The sequence below is a fragment of the Emys orbicularis genome, chromosome 3 (assembly GCF_028017835.1).
Source record: "Emys orbicularis isolate rEmyOrb1 chromosome 3, rEmyOrb1.hap1, whole genome shotgun sequence".
Taxonomy (NCBI): Eukaryota; Metazoa; Chordata; order Testudines; family Emydidae; genus Emys; species Emys orbicularis.
In genome coordinates, this window is record NC_088685.1 from 32783380 (window position 1) to 32791128 (window position 7749).

The window sequence follows — 7749 nt, forward strand, 5'->3', positions numbered from 1 at the left end:
CTGGTGTCTGCCTGCTCTTAAACTAGAATTTTAAAGAAAAGTCTGCAGAGAGCCTGAAACAATAGCTCCAAGAGGCAGACACTGCCCCATTCACCTCAGTCACGACTCTGTTGACCCTGCAATTTCATAACCATGGAAAATGAAGTTTTTCCTGCCCCCCCCCCCGATGCCATGAATCTCAGCTTCTTGACTGTGGAATTTTGCTAATTCACTGCAGCTCTCCCCTCTTGGGACCTGCCTGCAGCTGCCTCTTGCTTCCTGCTCACCCCACAAGAAGTAATTCATTGAAGTACCATGCACACACTTTGCATTGTTCCATGGAATCAGGCAGCAGGGATTTGGGGAACCACAGCTGGAGTCCAGTTTGCAGCCAGGGAGCAGGGGCGAGCCAGATGTGCAAACTGGCGAGCTGAGCAGCGTGGAGAACAGCACTACTGGCCGGCCTGGGGAGCCAGGGAGATGAGACACTGAAGCTAGCTACAAGCTCCCCCTTCCTCAGCATACATGGGGGAGAGGTGGAGGAGAGAGGTTTGACTTGGGTGACTAGATAACATCACATGAGCTAAGGCAGATGTGGGCAAACTACGGCCCGAGGGACCATTCTGCCCGGCTCCTGAGCTGCCAGCCGGGGAGGCTAGTCCCTGGCCCCTCCTCCCTCCCCTACTCTCCTCTCTCCCCCGCAGCCTCAGCGCGACGCAACGCCAGCGCGCTGGGTGGCGTAGCTGGCTCCACCTTGGCGGCTGTGAGCTCCTGCCACTCTGAGCGGCATGGTAAGGGGGCGGGGGTTGGATAAGGGGCAAGGGATTCGGGGGGCAGTCAGGAGACAGGGAGCAGTTGGATGGGGGGGGGGTCAGGGGACAGGGAGCAGGGGCGGTTGGATAGGCGTGGGATTCCGGGAGTGTCTGTCAGTGGATGGCGGTGTGGATAGGGGTCGGGGCAGTCAGGGGACAGGAAGCGGGGGGGTTGGATAAGGGGTGGGGCCCGGGGGGGGGTCAGATGGGTCAGGGGTTCTGAGGGGGGCAGTCAGGGGGCGGAGGCCAGGCTGTTTGGGGAGGCACAGCCTTCCCTACCCGGCCCGCCATACAGTTTCACAACCCCAATGTGGCCCTCAGGCCAAAAAGTTTGCCCACCCCGAGCTAAGGCCTACCAAGCCAGGCTACCTAGGGAACAGCCACAAAATTGTTTATATATTTTGCATGCATCGTAAAAATAAAATAATTGTTAAAAATAAAGATACAAGAATTTTACATCATTGAGCATTTTCAGCGGGGAGCCATTCCTTTGTCTGCGAGGGAGTTTGGGAGGGATGGGAATGTGGGATATTTTGTGAAGAACAAACAAACGTTGTGGAATTTAGGAGCGCGTGCAACAGAATGTTGTTCCATTGTGCTGCAGAGCACACAGGGTCCTGTTTACAAGCACATTTAAGATTAAAGCGACTTCCCTCTCAATCTCTGTCTCGGAGGTTGATAAAGGGCATCAGTGACTGATTTGGGGAGTCAAGACAGTCTGAACAGCTGTTGGGGGCAAGAGGGACCAACAGCCCGGGATGAGGAAAGAATATGAGTCTGAGGGAAGAAAGAAGATGTCGGGATTAGGCTGCTGCTCGGCCACCAGCCCTCTGACGAGCAGAAGTGTACTTGCTCCTCTCCTGGAAGCTGCAACCGCTGTCTCCCCATCACCCCACTCCTCCCTGCGCAAGCTTCCTTCTCTGACTTATGGTCTGTGGGCAAGGCAAGGAATTAAGGGAGAGGAAACAGCCGCTGGACCAGCTGGGGAAGGAGCAAGGATGCCTTCACCACTCTTATCTAATAGAGGGCCAAGGTGTGTGCAATAGACTGATCTGACCCCTCTACAGAATTCCCATCAACCTATTTAGGCCCCTTAGCCTGCTGCCTCTCATATAGGGTTGCCACCCGTCCAGACTTTACTCGGAGGGTCCGGTTTTTGGCTTCTGTGTCCAGGAGCCATTTAGGGTTGCCAGATGCCCAGTTTTCAACCAGAAAGTCCAGTCAAAAAGGGGACCTGGCAACCCTAAATGGCACCAAACCCAAAAGTCCAGTTACCTCAGGGCTGGAGCAGGCACCAGGTCATGAACCCACACCAGTCCCTGCTCAGCAGGGGATGCCTCCTACCTGCAAGCAGGTTCCTTGAGATGATCAAGCAAGCGACGGGGTGGAGCCTTGGGGGAATCTGGTTACCAGCAATTAGAAAGGTGGCAACCCTACTCTTATACTGCAACACTACCTCCCCTGAAGCTCAAATACTGAGCCTGCTGTCCTGAACCTTAAGGGTACGACTACACTAGAACCAGGTGTAAATTCCAGCTCGAGGAGACACATCTGTGCTAGTTCAATGTGAGTTAAAAACAGAAGCACAGCCATGGCAGCACCAGCAGTCAGCGGGAATAGTTGTCTTGAGTTAGATCCCATCGGAGACCCCAGGTACGTACTTTGGGCAGCTAGCCCCTCCTACCACTCATGCGGTCACAGCTATGCTTTTATTGTTAGCATGCTAGCTCGATCAGAGCAAGCACAGAGCTGTAATTTACACCAACTGCTTGGTGTAGGTTTACTCTTAGAGGGAGCAGCCATGGGCGCAGAGAGAGGAAGGTGATAGAAGGAGGCTGCCTTAATCCTAGAGATTCTGTATCATGACATCCTAAAGGCTGCTGGAAGCACTGTTTTGCTTGTACCATGGTCATGGTCAAGGTCAATGCAGCCTCTTACTGCCTTTAAATTGGACGCACCGGTGCTTGCTGTCAAATATTTATTGTTTAATATATATAACACCAAGAGGCCCCAATCAATATGGGGTTGGGAGCATTTTGCAGGCTATAGTACAAGCACATAGGAAAACATGGAGCTTATAATCTATGATGTCCTATCCTGCCAACACTTAAGCACATGCTTAATTTTAAGCACAGGAGTATTCCCACTATTTCAATTGGATTATTAAGTGTTTGCAAGATCAGGGTCTAAGTGGACAAACAGAATAGAGAAACCCATGAGTGAAATGCACAGCTATATGCCTTGTAATATTTAAAAAACACCACTGGCTCATATTTTTGGGGCACTCACCTGGTTGGCTCCTAGTAGCTACCGCAATAATGATATTAAATAATCTGGGGCTTTCATACATGCACAGTAATTTCTAGGGTGGAAGAAGAATTCTAAGTTTGCTCAGGAAATGCTATTCATTTTTATAGCCCTTATATGTATGGCAGGTAAGGGCTTCTGTTATTAATAGCCTCTCCCCATCACAAGGCAGGAAGCTAGAACTGCCACTAGCTACCCTTAGCAGACCCGACAACAGATCAGGCACCAAGCAACTAAATACAAGCAAAAACAAAAATGGAAACAAAGCTAAATCTCAGCCAAATCACCCAAACACAGAACAAAATAAATGGACCCCATAACAAGCTTTGAAACTCCCCAGACTCAGGCTCTGGCACGCTACTATGGGTGAGCAAATTCCCATGCTAGGAAATCCTCAACTGACGGTGTCCTGCTGCTAGCCAGAATGGTCAATCTTATGAATGAAAGTTATCTATCACCAATCAGGATGAGAGAGGGTCTCTCCGAGGATCAGCACCCAGACCATTCAGACTTCTAAAGATAACCACTAGCACCATGAATTGTCCCCAGCTGTGCATTAGTGCAAAGATCTGAGTAGTGGGCACTTGTGTGAGGAGCTCACAGCAGCCGGTCTCACTCAGAAAGTGGAAAGGTGCCTTCAGACCTGTTGACCTGGATGTTAAAAGGATAAACCTAAGCAACATGCCATACTGGCCCCGCCTGGAGGGAACAAAGGCACAGATGAAAGTCAACCAGTGAGGAACAGTTACAGCCACTGCTGCTGGAGGGCAGGAAGAGCATGGATACAATAAAACTCCCAGAAGACAAAATCACATTGACAAAAGGTGGATGTATACCCTCAGTGACTGGTGCAGGCACTCCTTCAGCCTGCTCTTTTCGAGCATTCCCTTGACCAACAAGCATCACTTCTACCTTACCAGGCCTCAGTCCCAGCCAATCTGCTTCCATGCAGACCCCCTCTCGCGGCTGCTCAGTGAGAAAGAGAAACTCGGGAATCTGTTTTTAGTGACAGAGGCAGAGCTCTGCAATGAAGTTCACCCTGTGAATAGCAATGAGTTGATTGTGCAATTTGATCTATGAAGGCAGACCCTTAGTCCTATGAATAATCCCACTGAAGTCAACTGGGCTCTGCAGGAGCACAGGGGTTCCGCCTGTACAGATCAGACTACAGAATCAGGGCCTTATTTAAGAAGAAATTGCAGCATTGGGAAAGTAAAGTGTAGGTTATATCCTAATGGAAAGGAGTCTAAATTATGTACTTTTCTTTAATATGGTAAGAACAGTCTGCTCTCATTCTGTGTATTGTCAGAGGAAAAATGTCCCTTAAAAATTATGACTGATCTCTATGAGAGACTGAAATTTACAATACTGTAACAAACCAACATTCTCCAGAATGAGCACTATTTTCTCTCACTCACAATGTATGTTTCAGAGATCAGGTCTGAGTGCAGAAAACAAAATTATGTGAATTAGAAATCTTCTTGCATCATAGTAACGTCAACAGGTAGCTCTAAAGACTTGCTCCTATTCTCTTTCAGGCCCATCAACTCCGAATGAAACAGGATTAGACTCTAAAACAACAATGTTTTACAGAGATTTGAAAAACCACCAGCCTGGGACTTGCTTTATCTTGAAGCTGTTGCTTCTAAAAGGTATTTGACATTGTGGTTAATAGGATTCTTCATGCTTGTGTGTTTGGCGGGGGGGGGGGGGGGGAGGAGAGAAGAAGAGGGAAAGAGAGGTGAAACTCATGCAGTCTATTTAGTTTAACATCCTAGGGGGAAAAAACAAAACAAAAAAACAACCTCCCTAATCTCCTGCAAAAACAACAAAAAATCCACCTACCAAGCACTTCACTGGAAGTCAATTTCCTAAAGGCAATCCAGACTTTTTTTTTTTTTTAAATTTAAAAACAACACCTTACACATAATACTCCTCAACTGCACAAGTGTATCTTAGGCCTTGTCTACACTAAAGGGGAGTCAATTTAAGCTACACAATTTGAGTTACGTGAATAGCATAACTCAAATCGACGTAGCTTAGATCTACTTACCGCAGGGTCCACACTACTCTGTGTCAGCGGGAGACGCTCTCCCGTCTACTCCCCTTCCTCTTCTCGATCTGGTGGAGTACCGGAGTCGAAGTCCGAGTGATCGGCGGTCGATTTAGCGGGTCTTCATTAGACCCACTAAATTGACCTCCTGTGGATCAATCGCTGCAGTGTTAATCCCGGCTGTAGTGTAGACAAGCCCTTAATTGACTTCAGTGGAGTTACTCGCAATTTACACCTATGTAAGTCAAAGGAGAATTAGGTCTGGTCTACACTTAAAAGTTAGGTCAGCATAGTTACACTGCTCAGGGGTGTAAGTGCCAAAGCTATGCCCACCTAATCCTTGGTCTAGACGCAAATAGGTCAATCAAAGAATAGCTATGCCACTATAATCCCTGCAGTATGGACCGAGACCTCTTGGTGTCTGCAGAGAGATTTTAAGGTCCCATCAGTGAAAAGCTGAACCATTTACTCATACTTGCTGTGCTTTACCGGCCAGTGGCACCAGTAAAAACAACATCCCACAAGAATGGGAAGGAAACATCAGCATCCTTAGCATTGGCACATGTTACAATGTTCACTTAAAAGGTTCTGACTGTATTACAGAGATTAATCACAAGGCAGCAATTTAGAAAATATCTGCATTTGAAACACTCATTTTATGTTATGGTATTCCCCGGGGGGGGGGGGGGGGGGAGAAAAACTGGGTTCAATCTGAGTACTTTCTGTGCCACCTATTGCACAAGATCATTAGTTTCTAAGAAAGCCCTTAGAATCCTCCTGAAGCAAAGGAACATACATAAGCTCTGAGTGCAATAAATCCCAACCCAAAAGGAAAAAAACAACCAAGTGGTGTCTAATCACCACTTGCTTTCTACTATCTATTAAACCTAATTCCATGCTTATCTCGCTTCTCCTCCCCCTTCCTCTCCACCTTCTAGAATTCACACCAAAGTTCACTGCTGCTAAGGAATCCGCTCTCTTTCAGTGAAAAGACAACAACAAGGGTTTGCAATATAATTTAATATGCTTTACAGATATTGCTATTTTCCTTAATTAAAATATTAATAAATCACAATTAGACCATTTTTTAAATTCTACAACAGTTAATTATTAAGTGTATGAAAATCAAGTGCTAGTGGTTATAAACCCACACATAAAAACCTACCAAACACTCAAGTTTCATAACTCATGCTCTACTTTTTTAAAAACAGATCATTTTGCCACCACCAGATGACCTTTGTTCTAAGAAATGCAATGCAGTAAGTTTTGGGAAAGATTATTTACTGCTGAACACCCAATCAAAATAAGAGAAAGCAAGTGACGCCCTCCAAACCAGGATCAGACTATCGGCAGTACAACTACAAGCTTTCCTCCCCCTACACAATGGGCACAGAGCCAAGAATAGAGGAATTCCATTCACAATACACTTTACAGAACCGAAAAAAATCTTGAAACTACAGAGCAACAAAGGCGTCCATTCTGTACCGATGTGCTTGTCTGCTCAGTGTTGAGGCAAATTAAAAACATGGAAAGAAAGGCTCACAATACACCCACACAGACTTGGCTTTGGGCCCCCAGAAGGCATTCTTTTTTCCTCCCCGCCACCCACGCCACTGCCAGTTCTATAATGACTTAGCACAAGACACTTGCCAACTTTCAGCCAACAATAAGATACATTTCCTTAACTGAAGCCTGACCTACACCATCAATCTCTGTCAAGAGTAATGTTTGTGTTTTCAATAAATCACAACAGCCTACAACTTAATCACTAGAACTAAACACACACCGAGACATTCACAATGAAGTGTTCCTGGCTTTCTTTTCGGGTAGTAGATTGCATATCCCAACATGCTCGTGTCTGGGAAAGAAAAAAAACAAACACCTTTACAAGATGATCAGTACGCTAGTTAATTTGTTACAATAGAAACAGTGTCCAAAAAACCAAAAATCACAATCTGACTTCTCAACCAACTGCATGACCTTTAGCCCTTAAAGATGGCAAACTTGTCAGGTCATCTCACACTGTCAAGCTCACTTCATCCTTCTAATATTCAACCTCCCTCAAAGTCTCCATATGTCTATACTGCACCATCTAAATGTTTTCTAATAACATTATTGGATACTTAAAAGGGACACCATCTATTTTAAAGTCTTCTTTCTGAAGATGTCCATATTACTATCACTGAAATATTAGAGGCACCTTAGAGACTAACAAATTTATTTGAGCATAAGCTTTCGTGGGCTACAGCCCACTTCATCGGATGCATAGAATGGAACACAGAAAAAAAGATATTTATACATACAAAGAACATGAAAGGGTGGAAGTAGCCATACCAACTGTAAGAGGCCAATCAATTAAGATGAGCTATCACCACATCAGCCACACCATCAGGGGCTCGTTCACCTGCACATCTACCAACGTGATATATGCCATCATGTGCCAGCAATGCCCCTCTGCCATATACATTGGCCAAACTGGACAATCTCTACACAAAAGAATAAATGGACACAAATCTGACATCAGGAATCATAACATTCAAAAACCAGTGGGAGAACACTTCAACCTCTCTAACCACTCAGTGATAGACTTGAAAGTGG